The sequence below is a fragment of the Myodes glareolus genome, chromosome 24, assembly GCF_982192425.1.
Source record: "Myodes glareolus chromosome 24, mMyoGla1.1, whole genome shotgun sequence".
Classification (NCBI taxonomy): domain Eukaryota; kingdom Metazoa; phylum Chordata; class Mammalia; order Rodentia; family Cricetidae; genus Myodes; species Myodes glareolus.
Genome location: NC_142049.1, coordinates 47,250,658 through 47,266,631, shown reverse-complemented (window position 1 = coordinate 47,266,631; position 15,974 = coordinate 47,250,658). Strand labels below are relative to the sequence as shown.

Here is a 15,974-nt window from a genome sequence, read left to right as displayed (position 1 = left end):
AGAAGGAGGGAGAATATGAGCAAGGAAGTCAGGACTGCGAGGGGTTGGTCCACCCACTAAGACAGTGTGCCTGATCTAATAGGAGCTCACCAACTCCAGCTGGACTGGGATTGAACGAGCATGGAATCAAACTGGTCCCTCTGAATGTGGCTGACAGTTGGGGCAGACTGAGGGGCCAATGATAATGTCACTGGGATTTGTCTCTACTGCATGTACTGGCTTTTTGAGATCCTATTCTCTTTGGATGCATGTCTTCCTAAGCCTGGATGTCTTGGACTTTCCACAGGGCAAGGTACCTTGCTCACTCTTAGGACTGGAGGAGGGTTGGGGGAGGGGGTGAGGAGAGCGGGTGGGAAGTGAGAGGAGGGAATGAAGTGAAAATTTTGATTGATATTATTTATAAAGTAATAAAAAATTAAAAAAATGTTGCCCGCTCTAGTGGTGCACACCTTTAATCCCAGCACTCGGGAGGCAGAGGCAGGTGGATCTCTGTGAGTTCAAGGCAAGCCTGGTCTACAAAGCAAGGACTGCCCCAGCTGTTACACAGAGAAACTGTCTCAAATAACAAACAAACAAAGGGGGCAGCAGGGTTGCAGGGGAGAAGAAGTTACCTTGTGTCTTAAAGTATCTTTGCCCAGAGAAACAAATGCTTTCCCTGAGTCCTGCCCAGCACAGTGTATCTTGGGCATTGTGAGCAGAAGCTGTTTGCTTTGGCTTTGACTGTTTGTTTATTTCACAGTATCCTGGCAAATTATGAATCTGATACTTTTTGTTCACACTGACTTTATATTATGTATATAAACACACACCTTTTTGTGCATTGTTCCCACTAAATAGTTATAAATTATAATTTATAATTCATTGTTATACTTAATCTTTCTCTCTCTCTCTCTCTCTCTCTCTCTCTCTCTCTCTCTCTCTCCCCATTTATAGCCCAAGAATGAGTTTTTCAAGGAAAAAATTGGGCCAGGAGCCAAGACCTGTTCTTCACAAATTTAATATTGTGTAGGTCATTCTGTCTCTTGGGATCTCAGTGGCCTTGTCTGTAGAAAAAAAGAGAGAGAGATAAAACCCTCAGCTGTCTGTAGTGCTCAGTGAAGAATCGTCTGTTGTGACAAACAAAAGCTGTCACCACCCACAGTAACAAAGCACAGGGGCGAAAGTAGACCATAAAGCAGACACTAGAGCGACGTAAATGCTCAAAATTTGTTTTCTCATTTCAAATAATACTCTTTCCAGCAGGGGTGTGCAAAGACAGTTTCCTTCTGCATCCCAGGCTGGTCTAATACCTCACTTCTGGGTCCAGGCTGGCCTCGAGTATTGTTGCATTTTTTTTTCCGTTGCTCTTTACTCTTTGGGGGCCCCCACCAGCTCCCACATAAATACACAGAGATTTAGTCTTTCTTATGAATGTCTGGCCTTAGCTTGGCTTGTTTCTAGTCAGCTTTTTTTTAAAAAACTTAAATCATCCTGTCTACATTTTGCCTCTGGGCTTTTACCTTTCTTTCTTTCTATATATCTTTTTTTTTCCTTCTTATTCCATGACTGGCTGGGTGGCTGGGAGGCTGGGTGGCTGGTCACTGGCATCTCCTCTCCTCCTTTTCTTGCTGTTTCTCTCTCTCTCTCTCTCTCTCTCTCTCTCTCTCTCTCTCTCTCTTTCTTCTCCTGTTTATTCTCTCTGCCTATCAACCCTGCCTATCCCTCTCTTGCCTAGCTATTGGCCATTCAAACTCCTTATTAGACCAACCAGGTGTTTTAGACAGGAAAAGTAACACAGCCTCACAGAATTAAATAAATGCAACATAAAGGAATGCAACACATCTTCACATCATTAAATAAATGTTCCACAGCATAAATGACTATAGCCTATCTTCAACTGATATTCCACAACACTTGACCTGACAGCAATTTTCCTGCCAACACCTCATGTGTGATGAGATTATAACCATGCATCATCATACCTAGCTTAAAGTCATTCTTTTAAAGAAAAAATATTTATTTTATTTTTAGTTGGTGTGTGTGTATGTGTGAACTTGGATGTTAACAGAGGCCAGAGGAATCTGATCCCCATGTGAACCACCCAACATCGATGTTGGGAATGGAACTTGGGTCAAGAACAGTTGTGTGCTCTTAAGCACCAAGCCATCTTTCCAGGCCTTAAATAATTCTGTTCCTTAGATTTAAATTTTGTTTTATCTTACGTGTGTGGGTGTTTTGCCTGCATTCATGTCTGTGTACCATGTGTGTGTGAGGCCAGAAGAGAGCATCTGTTCCTCTGGAACTGAGCAGTTATGAGTTCCATGTGGGACTGAACTTGGGCTCCCTGAAAGAGCAGTGTTCTTAGGGGAACAACTCTCTGGCACCTAAATAATTCTTAAAGTCACAGTTTAGAATGGACAGGTTGTTTCCCAATATTCTGAGAAATCGCCTACTGACATCCAAAGGGATTGTACCAGCTTGCATTCCCACCAGCAATGTAGAAGTGTTCCATTGTCCCCACAACCTCTCCGGCATAAGTTGTCATCAGTGTTTTTGACCTTGGCCATTCTTATAGGTGTAAGATAGAATCTCAGAGTTGTTTTGATTTGCATTTCTCTGATGACTAAGGACATTGAACATTTCCTTAAGTATCTTTCAGCCATTTTAGATTCCTCTGTTGAGAGTTCTCTGTTTAGGATTGTACTCCATATTTTTATTAGATTATGTGTTCTTTTGGTGTCCAATTTCTTGAGTTCTTTGTATATTTTGGAGATCAGACCTCTGTCTGATGTGGGGTTAGTAAAGATCTTTTGCCATTCCATAGGCAACAAGGCTCACATTATGTCTGCTGTCAAAGACGTAAAGAAGGAGATCATGAACATTGAACCTGATAGACAGAGAAAGTGGGAAGTAGCCTTCAATGCATGGGCACAGGAGACCTCGTCATAAGTATAGACACATAGGTTGACATTCAGCACACAGAGGTTTAATAAGAATGCACGATTTCCCCATGTACCTAGGAAGAACTTCAGTGAAAATATACTTAGAGTAGATGCTATTAGTCAAATATGAAGGATTTCTGCCTGAGAGTGAGAGTGGCCCACATGAATGGCCAGACCCATATTCCAGTGAAATCCCAAGTACCTGCCAGATGGTCAATTTTGGGACCTTGGACACAAAAGACACAAAGAAAGACATAGTATGGGAAACCTTTATAGTCCAGTGAGGACAGTCAATATTGTCAAACCTGAGGTTAAAAAAAAACCAAAAAGTTAAACCTGAAAGAGTCTCAGCACTGATCTGCGTATAAATTGCACAACTTTCCTAGCAGGGCCTGGATCCCAGCTTGCAGGGAACAGAACAGCAATGGGAATGAGTGGAAAGGGGGGATAGAAGAAGTTGTTCTGCTCACTGCAGCCTCAGCAGGACTAACAGTAGTCCAGCCACCATCTGTAAAGCAAAGGACACAATCAAAAAGCAAAGGACACAATCAAGACAAAAAGGCAACCTACTGAATGGGGGATGATCTTCACAATTCCACATCAGACAAAGGCCTGATCTCCAAAATATATAAAGACCTGAAGAAATTAGACATTACAATTCTAAATAACCCAATTAAAAATGTGGTACTGAACTGAACAGAGAATTCTCAACAGAAGAAGTTCAAATGGCCAAAAGATACTTAAGGTCATGTTCAACTTTTTTAGCGATCAGGGAAATGCAAATCAAAACAATTTTGAGATACCATCTTACACCTGTCAGAATGGCTAAACTCAAAAACACCAATGATAGCCTATGCTGGAGAGGATGCAGAGTAAGGGAAACACTCATCCATTGCTAGTGGGAATGCAAACTTATACAACCACTTTGGAAATCAGTGTGGTGGTGTCTCAGAAAACTGGGAATCAACCTACCTCAGGATCCACTCTTGGGAATATACCCAAGAGATGCCCAATCATACTACAAAAGCATTTGTTCAACTATGTTCATAGCAGCATTATTTGTAATAGCCATAACCTAAAAACAACCTAGCTGCCCCTCCATGGAAGAATAGATAAAGAATGTATAGCACATCTACTCATTAGAGTACTACTCAGCGGTAAAAAGCAATGACATCTTGAATTTTGCATGCAAATGGATGGAAGCAGAAAACACTATCCTGAGTGAGATAACTCAGACCCACAAATATGAATATGGTATGTACTCACTCATTAGTGGATTGATTCTAGCCATAAATAAAGGGCATTGAGGCTATAGCTTGTGATCCTAGAGAAGCTAAATAATAAGGTGAACCCAAAGGAAAACATATATAAATCCTCCTGGAAATTGGAAGCAGACAAGATTGCCAGGCAAAAGTTGGGAGCATGGGAGTAGAGGTGGGTTGTGGGGGAAGGGGAGAGTGGGAGAGAGAAGGGAGAAGGGAAGGATTGGGTAGAGCTTGGGGATGGTTGAGATGGAGGAAGGTCAGATATGGGAGCAGGGAAGAAGACATCTACATTAAGTGAGCCATTTTAGGGTTGGAAAGAGACTTGGCTCTAGAGGGGATCCCAGGTGTTCACAGGGATGTCCCCAGATAGGTACTTGGGTAGTAGAGGAAAGGGTGCCTGAACTGGCCTTGTCCCATAGGCACACTGATGACGATCATGAATATCACCATAGAACCTTCGTCCGATGACAGATGGAGATAGAGACAGAGACCCTCATCAGAGCACTGGACTGAGCTCCCAAGGTCCAGTAGAAAAGCAGAAGGAAGAAGAAGATAAGCAAGGAAGTCAGGACCATTAGGGGGTGGTCCATCCACTGAGACAGTGTGCCTGATCTAATGGGAGCTTACCAAATCCAGCTGAACTGGGACTGAATGAGCATGGGATCAAACTGGACTCCCTGAATGTGGCTGACAGTTGGGGCAGACTGAGAAGCCAATGATAATGGCACTGGGATTTGTCTCTACTGCATGTACTTGCTTTTTGGGACCCTATTCTATTTGGAAGCATACCTTCCTTAGCCTGGATGGAGGGGCGAGGGCCTTGGATTTCCCAAAGGGCAGAGTACCCTGTCCTCTCTTAGGACTGGACATGGAGGAGCGAGGATGAGTGGGGGAGTGGGAGGGAAATGGGAGAAGGCCAGCAAGTAGAAATTTTGAATGGTATTATTTAGACAGCAATAAACATTTTTTATAAAAATCATTCTCTGATCTCAGGAGAGGTTTGTGATGTTTTTTGACTTCTAGGAGAGGCAGGAATGATAATAAAATGTCTGATTTGTAAATTTTCTGTGAAAATAAAGATCATAGAAATAGGGTTCTATGATAACCCTATTTATTTTATTGTATTGAGGCATACAATAACTCAAAATACACATCTTATAAAAGGACAAAACAATAAATTACTTTAGAAAAGGTTGTCTCCAAAAAAAAGAAAGAAATTCAGGAAGATATACAAATCATGTAATGATGTGAATTAATCCTTTAAAAATCCTGGAAAACACAAAGGGTGCAAGGAAATGAATAAAACTGTTCAAGACCTGATAACGAAAGTAGAATAGAGGCAGAAAATCCAAACTGAGGAAACTGTGGTAATGAAAAATGTGAGAATTTGAGCAGGAACTATAAAGGCAACCCTCAGCTAAAGATACAAGAGATAAAAGAAAGAAATCTGGAATTGAAGATAGGCTAGGGAAAAATGGGTGCATCAGTCAAAGAGAATGTTAAATCTAACAATTTCCTGACACAAAACTTGCAGGAAATCTGGATATTATGAAAAGACCAAATCTTGGAATAATGGGAATAGAGGAAGTCAAAGAAACCAACCTTAAAGGACCAGAACCATCTTCAACAAATCATAGAAGAAAATAATTAGAACCTATAGAAGGAGATGACTATGAAGAACAAGGAGTAATCAGGATGCTACTATATCGGATCTGATAAGGAAGTCCCCTCAACACATCATAATCAAAACACTACACAGATCAAATAAACCAAGAATATTAAAAGCTGCAAGGAAAACGACCAGATAAGAAGTAAAAGAAGAACTATTAGAACTGCTCCCAGAAAGCCAGAGAGTCCAAGTGCGGTGTACTGAAGACCCTAAGATACCACGGATTCCAACCTATACTATTCTACCCACCAAAACTTCCAAACCATAGTTGGCAAAATAAGATACTCCACAGCAATACTAACTTTATGCAACGTCTGAATAGAAATCTAGCACTAAATAGGTGCTAGTAGGAAAACTCTAACCTAGTTAAGTTAAAGACAACCTTGAAACCACAAAGAATAAATAATTCCAAAGTCACCAAACATCAAAGGTAGAAAAACACATAAATACACACATACACACATATGTACAATCACTATAAATATTAAAAATGAATCAATATTCATTGCTCATTGATATTTCCCAATATCAATTACCTCATTTCCTAAGTAAAAAGATATACACTAACAAAATTAATGGGAAAACTAGATCCATCTTTTGCTGCATCCAAGAAACACACGTCAACATCAAAGAGGGACATTACATCAGAGTGAAGGGTTAGGAAAAGATGGTCCAACTACATGGACCTAAGAACTAACAAAAGAATATTCGATTTTTTTGTCTGCACTTTATGGGAAATTTTCCACATTAGAGACATATGAAACACAAAGCAAATCTCAACAAATACAAGAAAAATTAAATGACACCCTGAATCGTATGAGACCACCTCAAAATAAAGCTGAAAATCAACAACAAAAACAATAGAAAGCTGGCAAATTCATGAAAACTGAAAAACTTTCTACATAATAAAAAATAGTTCAATGCACAAATTTTAAAAATGAACACATTCTGGGATTGAATAAAAATTAAGGCACAACATGCTTAAATTAATGAAACACAATGAATAAAGTTCAAAGAGGAGCTTCATAGCAATAAGGGTCTTGATTTTAAAAAAGGAATTGGAATGATATACTATAACTCAAATTACACCTGACAAGTCTAGAACAACAAGAAGAAATCACAGCAAGAAGGAATAGACAGAAGTGATCAACTCAAGGTTGTATTCAATGAAATGGAAAACCATTAAAAATAGAACAATGAGTCAGTTCTTTGAGAAAATCAGTTAGATTAATAAACCCTTAGCCAATTTCACTATAAGACACAGAGTGAAGATCATAATTAGAGATGAAAGGGGCCACAAAAAGCAGACACTGAGAAAATCCAGAGAATACTAAGAACCTATTTTAAAATGTATCTCCTGTACTGCATCAAGTTGGAAAAACTAAAAAAAAAAAAAGAATAGTTTTCTCAATAGATATGACTTGCCAAAGTTAAATCAAGATCAGAGAAGCAGTTTTAAAAGATATATATCCCCAAGGGAAATTGAAGCAACCATTAAACGTCTCCCAACCCCAAAGAGTCCTCGACCAGATGGTTTTAGCAAAGAAGTCTACTAGACTTTCAAACAAGAGTTAATAACAAAACTTCTCAAATTACTCCACAGAATAGAAACAGGAAGAGCATTGCCTAATTCATGCTATGAGGCTACAGTTACCCTGATACCTGAACCAAACAGAGAGACCCAACAAGGAATATTATATATTCTAAGCAGAGATTGCCCTTTCATTCCAGCCATCCAGACCCAAATAATCACACCGAAACTATACTAATTACAACATGGTTTGGCCAATAGTTTAGGCATATTTCTATCTAGCTCTTGCATGTTAAATTAACCATTTCTATTAATCTGTACATCACCATGAAGTTGTATCCTACCGGTAAGTTTCCGGCATCTTCCTCCTTCAGCAGCTACATCGTGTCTTCTTGACTCTGCCTACTCTCTCTATATATAGCTCTGTTCGGATTTCCTGCCTGGCTTTATTCTGCTCTGCCATAGGTAAAAATAGCTTCTTTACTAACCAACAGTAATAAAACATATTCACAGCATACAGAAGAGAATCCCACATCAACATATCAATTTCCCATTTTAACATAAATATAAAAATACATGACAAAATCCTTGCACACTAAAATGAACACATAAAAAAGATAATCCCACATAATCTAGTAGGGTTCATCCCACAGATGCAGTCACAGCTCAGTATATGAAAACTTAGAAATGTAATCTGCTACATAAGCAAACTAAAATCAAAAGGTCTCATGGTCATCTTTAATAATCTAATGATGCAGAATAGGCCTTTGGCAAAACCCAACAACCCTTCATGAGAAAAGTCGTGGAGAAATTAAAAATAAAATACTATACACCTTCACATGATAAAGGCCTATAAACGTGCACATATACCACACATGTTCACAAACACAAACATTTTTAAATTAAAAAAACATATCTTTTAAATAAACACAATTTGGAGACTTAGTTCAGTTGTGGATTCATACCTGGCATGCATGAGGCCTCAATCTGATCCTCAACAACGCTAAAAGTACGCATACATAGGAATGTGTGAAATGGAAATGGAATGTACACTCCTTTCTTTCAAAGGGCTGAGACCAAAGGAGTTCCATCTTTAAAAAACCTTATGAAGATGGCATCTCAACCCGGAGCTTCTTCCAACATTAGCCACACTCAGAAATCACCAGCCTTCCTCACACAAGAGACCCTCACACTAAGGGTGCCTTCGGTGCCCCACGCCCGTCGTGGCTCGGGGATCACTCTCTACTACCTACCCCTACCCCTGCGATTTTGATGCGGAAGAGCGAAGAGACTCACTGCTTTCTTGGCGATGACGGTTTTGTCTTTGCAGTGCCAGCACAGTACATCTTCCAGAGCCCAAATGCTGGGCTTCCAGAGTGGAGGGGCGGGCCGCGGGTAGGGGCGGGGCCTAGCGGAGAGGCGTGGCTTAAGCGCACCCGAATGGAGCAATCCACACAGATGGGCGGGGAGGGGCAGGACGGACGCGGGCGGGCGTGGGGCGGGGTTGCGCGGACTCCACCTCGCGCACCGCCTTTCGCCGCGCCCCTCCTGGGCCGCTCCCACTCCCGCCTCAACTTGGCTATTCCGCGCGTGTCCCTCGAGTGTCCCCGGTGTTAACCGAAACCGCTTGTCCAAGCCGGGCGCCGAACGAGAGCGCGTGGGGAGGCGGCCTGCGCTGCCCCGTCCGCCGTGGCACCGCGTGGGTGAACTTTGCGTGGGGCGCAGTCGCGGACTCAGGCTCCTCTTCTGCCCAGCGGGGCTGAGGTCGTAGACTCCAGGGCCACGGCCGGCCTGTCGCATTAGCCACCCGCTTGTCGCCTCCATCCACGGCGGTGTCCAGCTGTCTATGCGGAACCGGGGCCGGCGCGTCTTCAGTCCTCCGCGGGATGCAGGCGGCCTGCGTTGCGCTGGAGCCGGCGCCCGGGACCGGGGGCTACCGGCCGAGCAGTCAACGATGGAAACACAGCCCGGTGCTGCGTGTCGTCCAGCCCTAAACTCCGGAGGAATGTGAACTCGAGGATGAAGTCCTACCGGCCCGAAAGGGACCTCAGCCGCGAGGACGTGGGCTGCAACCTGTGCAATCAGCGACCTGGAAAACTTCAATGGTGAGCTGCACCTCCTCTCCCTCCCCTCCCCAGCACGACTTGGATGGAGCCTTGCAGGTCCCATGCCCAGGGTGGTTGCAGAGCTGAAGTAAAAGGTTCACCTCACAATGCTGTTTTTTTGTTTTTGTTTTTGTTTTCCCAAAAAAACAAAACCAAAAAAAAAAACTATTACCAGGTATTGGATGACCTGATTTGTGTATTTGAAAAAAGTTAAAGGAGTCATTACTACACCTAGCCATGTTTTATCTTACTGATTTTTTCAATAACCTTCTCAGTACTGTTTTATCATCAAACTTTATAAGTAGTTTGTGTGTTGGGCATAAAATATACTTCATGTGTTTCCTAACTCAAATATTAGGAGGCGGAAATATATCCTAATGCCTTGATTTTTTGTTGTTGTTGTTGTCTTCTTTGGTTTGGTTTTTGTTGTTTTCTACTCAGATCATCACACAGTTTAGTTAAACTCACTTAAAGTGTATTTATGAGAACAAGTAGACTGTCTTTGGAATGGAGCGTGACTTGTAATGTGAAAAGTTACCTTTAAATGCTAAGGAAAGGATTTTGTCAGCATTTCATTTTAGGACGGCAGCTTTATTCAATAAGGATACTCACAGTTTATAGTAAATTCTGGTACTACATGATTTTTCTAGTGCTATTTAGGATTTATTTTTATTTATGTGTTTGTGTATCTGTGAATGTGTTACTTGTGGCATCAGTTGAGATCAGAGGGAGGTGTTGTATCTCCTTGATCTGGAATTCCAGGTGGTTGTGAAGCACCGTGGATGCTGGCAACCTCTCTCAGGTTTTCTGGAAGAACAGGAAACATTCATTCTGAATCAGGGAGTCATCTGTCCAGCCGCTTGGTGTTAACTTTCTGTGTCCATTAGCTTGATCCTCTCTTTAGATGACTTTGAACTGTAGCCATGCATTTATACATTTTGAAACGCGCAGAAGAATATTTAAGTCAGAAGTCCTCCTGAACACCGTAATAAAGCTGTATTTTAAAAGGAGTGAAGAGATGAATGGGTTCATTATAGAAGACTGGTACCAGTCCTGTCCACGACTGACAAGCAAAAGCACATGGGATACTTTAAAAGTTCATTTTATTATTATAAAAGTTTACGTCTGGCAGGTATGCGGTGGACGTTGAGTTTATCCCTCCATCCCTCCCTACTCTCACCTTTCTCATGCCTCCCCTTTTTCCATCACTGTCCTTTCTTCCCAAACAGTTTTGCTTTTACATGCATACCATTCCACATAGAGCATTTGATGTACCTATTAAGTCTGGGGCCCAAGAGTGAGAGAAAACATGGGGATTTGCCCTTCTGAGATTGATTTAATTTACTTAATATAACTATCTCCAGTTGTCCCCATTTTACTTAGGATGATGTAATTTCACCTTCATGGCAGAAATGAATCCATTGTATATAAATCACATCTTCTCTTTCCACTCCTGAGTTGGTGGGCAGTGGTGCAATAAACATTGAAGTGCAAGTTTTTCTGTGGTTTGTTTTAATTTTTGGACAAATACCCAGGAGTGCTATGGCTGAGCCATAACCTAGATTTATTTCTAGCTTTTTCAGGGACCTCCATATTAACACATTCTGGACTTGTTTACGTGGTCACCAGCAGTGTACAAGGGTGTCCCTTTTATCTGCATTCTCACCGGCGTTTGTCATTATTTGTTTTCTTAATAAAGGCCATTCTGAATGAAGTGAGATAAAAATCTCATTGTTGTTTTTAATTCATGTTTATAATGGCTAGTGATGTTAAATGTTCTTTTATATATTTTGAAATTTTCTTTGCCTTGAGACAAGGTGTCACTATGTGGAACTTGATATATATACCAGGCTGGCCTTGCTCTCAGAGATCCACCTGCTTCTGCTCCAAAGGTTGAGATTAATTGTGCTCTAACATTCTTGGGTATCATGTGTTGCCAGTTTGTACTTCATCTTTTTTTTTTTCAACTTGGAGAGCATAAAATCCATCCACTTTAATAGTGTGCAGTTCTTTGGTTTTAGTGCATAGTTACAAAGTTAGTCCCAGGCAAGACCAGCACTTTCTTTTCTTTTCTTTTCTTTTCTTTTCTTTTCTTTTCTTTTCTTTAACTTTCCTCGAGTTCTTTTTTTTTAAGTTTATTAAAATATAAAAGTTTCCATTTTCGCCCCTCCTCCCAACACCCTCCCACTCCCCCCACTCCCTCTCCATCCCTAAGAGCAGTCAGGGTTTCCTGCCCTGTGGGTAGTTCAAGTTCCTTCCCACAGCACATAGAAAGTGCAGAGTCCTAGTACAGCTTCTTATACTGTGTCCATTTCACAAATTGAAGTTATTCAAATATAATTCAATATAAGCTTTATATCACATTGTACCGTGTGTATATGTTTATATATATTACTAAATATATAATTATGTATAAGAATATGTAGATTATTACTAAAGAATCATGCAAAGAATCTGAACTTGAAGATGGCTGTACAAGTTTGCATTCCTACCAACAATGGATGAGTGTTTCCCTTACTCCACATCCTCTCCAGCATAAGTTGTCATTGGTGTTTTTTATCTTAGTCATTCTGACAGATATAAGATGGTATCTCAGAGTTGTTTTCATTTTGTTTCCCTGATGGCTAAGGATGTTGAACATTTCTTTAAGTATCTTTTGACAATTTGAGATTCTTCTATTGACAATTCTCCATTCAGTTCTGTACCCCATTTCTTATTGGGTTATTTAGAATTTTGATGTCTAATTTCTTGAGTTCTTTATATATTTTGGAAGTCACTCCTTTGTCTGGTGCAGGGTTGTGGTGTGGGAGTACCTCTGGGTGCTGTGATTACCATTAATGAATAAAGAACCTGCTTTGGACCTATAGCAAGGCAGAACTTATGTAGGCAGGAAAAGCTAGGCTGAATGCTGGGAGAAAGAAGGGCTGATTCAGGGAGAAGCCATGGAGCCACTGCCAGAGTCAGACATGCAGAAACTTGCCATTAAGGCCCTGCTACATGGTGATATATAGAATAATAGAGATGAGTTAGTTTAGGATATAAGTTTAGCCAGACATATGCTTATTGGCCAAACAGTATTGCAAATAATATGGTTTTCTGAGTGGTTATATCATGGCTGGGCAGCTGAGACAAACACGTGACTTTTTCTTCAACAAATTGACACCCATGTGACCAACTAAAATCCACGTACAACCTGAGAAAGCTTGAAAAGGAATTCTAAACACAAAAATACAGACTTTGACACAGCTTCTTGCTGTTTCCTGGCAGTGTGCTGCAGCTCCCTTAAGAGAGATTTTCCTGATTCAGCCACAACCATTTTAAAATGCCGACTTTCTGGACTATGCTTCCAGTGCAACCACTGCCTCTTTTGGGAAACGGAGCATTTGGATGGGGTGTGTGAGCAGTTGCTGTGGCTTGCTTGGTGGCAGCGTGGACTGGCTGTGTGCCTGGAAGTGGTGAACACAGCTAGAAGTACTAGCTCCTCCACCATGCTGGACAGGACGGGGCAAGCAGGAGGTAATTGTGTTGCTTGGTTTTAGACTTGGCAGGCAAGTAGGAAGTACCGTGTATAGCCTAGTAATAATGCAGCTTAAGTTTTAAGAAGTGCTTAGCATTTAAAAAGCGCTTTGGACAGTAAATAATTACAGATATACAATAAAGACAAATCCAGATGGAAAAGTACTCTAAATGAATCACAGTGTTGGATAAATCCACGTAGTCCTGGGAGAGAGAATAAAAAGAGTATAGAGAGTCTTAAAAGGACATTAATGGTTTTTAAAAAAAGGTAAAGTCTTTAAAGAGACAACATACATTGATTAAAAGGAGCAAAAAATTTAAACCACATAAAGCTGTATTTTACACAGAAAGTCTGAATTATGTATATTATTGTGCTTTCTTTGAATTCTTTGACTGTGAATGAGCTACGTACAGAAAGACATTTCGTTGTTTGGACTGCAAAGCTAAACCAACATGTATTTTGTGAAGGTATCATGACTTCCAAATTTGGGTCTAAGGATATGTTGCTTTGGAAAAGAGGTTCTTCTCTTGTTTCCACAGAGGATGAGAACCTATGGATTGCTTCCAGACTGGTGTGGTTTGGTGGGACAAAACCCTCTGAGTGTTGTCGTGAACACCCCCAAAAATTACTATGTTCAACAATCAGCAGGAAGCAATATGGAGAAAACTATGCCCATATTCCCAAATATTGTCTATAAATGTTTCTTTATATTTAAAAGGGGATATGCTATGGGTATAAATAATTTGCCTTGGTATGGATCGTGGTTTATTTAAGGTCTATTTTGTTATATGTATATGTATTTCTGATCTTGATTAAGGTATTGTGTTTGTATAGCTCATTTAAAAATGTAATGTATGATTAAGAAATATAATTTAATGGATACTGATCTATCGTAGTGAAGCTTCTAGTCATGTTAGTTAGATTTTCTGGATGTACAGAGATGTATTTCAGATAGATAGGTATTCTTTAAACCTTTCAAAGAATACAGGATATGTCATTTAAAATGTCTTAAATGTTAGAGAGACCACTGATGGTCTGGACGTGAATCTGGGCCCTTCTAGGGAGTAGACCTAAGCCAGGACCCTGGTGGGTTTTGGCATGAGTTCAGGACCTCTCAGGAACTAGGCCTGAGTCATGACCTCTGCCAGTCTGGGCATGAGTAAACCTGGGAACTCCGAGGGAATAGGCAGGAACACACATCTCTGTGGGATCTGACATGAGTCTGGTTCCTCAGAGGCAATAGGCCTGTGCCAGGACCTCTGTGGGTCCCAGAATTGGTCCGGGACATCAAAGTGAATAGGCAGGAACCTGGAAGCTCTGTGTGTCTGAGCATGAGTCTGGGACCTCTGAGGGAGTAAGCAGGCTCTCTGTGGGTCCAGGTACACCTGAGCCTGGGACCTGTGAGGCAGTAGACTGGAGCCATAAACCTTTCCAGGTCCAACTCCAACCCAGGGAATTCTGCAGGAGGTAATCCAGACCAGGATTTATAGATATAGGTCTAAGCTGGTAAAAATAGGCCACATTTGCCCTGAGGCAAGGAACTCCACCTTGGGCAAGAAATTCCTCAGAAGTGGCTCTGAATGAGCTACCTGGGACAGAAAGGGCCTGAGGAAGCAGAAGCCAGGAACAAATCTAGTTCTGAAAGCCAACCCAATCCCAGGACACAGGCAGACCAAGATGAGCTAGCAACCTGACCCAGAGTCAGTGATCTGCACCAGAACCAGAGTAGGACAGAACCAGCTACCTAGGACACTGAGCAAACAAGGTCCACCTGGAGCAGAAGCCAGGAGCAAATCCACTGGCAGATCAGGATTGAGCAAGTGACCATATCCAGAGTTAGCGATCTCAGTCCAACTCTAAGCCAGGGACTTCTGCTTTAGGGGATCCAGACCAGGATTTACAGAAACAGATCAAAGCCAGAAACCTAGATCAAAGTAGGCCTGATACAGCAAACTCCAAGGGAGCAGAGCAAAGCAGAGGAGCACTGAGCTATCTCCCAACCACACCTATTAGAGGAAAAGATGAGTAGAAAATGTAAGATCACATGCTACACCATGAAGAGCAACACAACACCAGTAAAATCTAAAGACCCAACAACATCAAGACTTGAAGAACCAAATGTGATGAACTAGAAGAAAATGACTTAAAAAATTACTTCAAGAGAATGTTTGAAATTCTTAAAGGTGAAATGAGAAATTCCCTTAAAGAAATAGAGGAAAAGACAAACAAAAAAATGGGAAGATATCAGAAAATTACGTAAAGAAAAACAAGAAAAAGAAATCAAGCATATAAAAGAAACTATTCGGGACTTGAAAACTGAAATAGAAATGATAAAGAAAACACAAGCCGAAGGAATTATAGAAACAGAAATCATGAGCAAAAGAGGAACCACAAATGCAAGCATGAACAGCAGAATACAAGAGATGGAAGAGAGAATCTCAAGCGCTGAAGGTACAATAGCAGAAATAGACTCATCAGTTAAAGAAAACATTAAATCTAACAAAGCTTAACCACAAATATCCAGGAACTATGGGACATCATGAAAAGGCCAAATCTTAGAACAATAGGTATAGAAGAAGGAGAAGAAGTTCAACTCAAAGGCACAGAAAATTTATTTAACAAAATCATAGAAGAAAACTTACCCTACCTAAAGAAAGATATGCCTATGAAGATACAAGAAGCTTACAGAACACCAAATAGACTGGATCCAAAAAAAAAAGTCCTCTCGCCACATAATAATCAAAACACTAAACATACAGAGTAAAGAAAGAATATTAAGAACTGCAACGGAAAAAGACCAAGTAACATAGGAAGGTAGTCCTATCAGAATTCACCTGACTTCCCCTTGGAGACAATGAAAACCAGAAGGTCATGGTCAAACATTATGTAGACATTAAGAGACCATGGATGCCAGCCCTGACTAGAATACCCAGTAAAACTATCAATTACCATAGAAAGACAAAACA

At 40.9% G+C, this 15,974-nt stretch overlaps 1 long non-coding RNA gene across 2 annotated transcripts in view; it reads left to right on the top strand.

Annotated features, from left to right (window-relative positions):
- Positions 1-8,950: 8,950 nt before the first annotated feature.
- The window catches only part of LOC148118218 (uncharacterized), a 55,807-nt gene continuing 48,783 nt past the window's right edge, over positions 8,951-15,974 (top strand). The window contains exon 1 of one of the 2 annotated variants that reach the window (XR_015736381.1): positions 8,951-9,491. This is a non-coding gene — a long non-coding RNA (uncharacterized LOC148118218). The remainder of the gene's footprint in view (positions 9,492-15,974) is intronic. The other variant, XR_015736380.1, reaches the window with a different exon arrangement.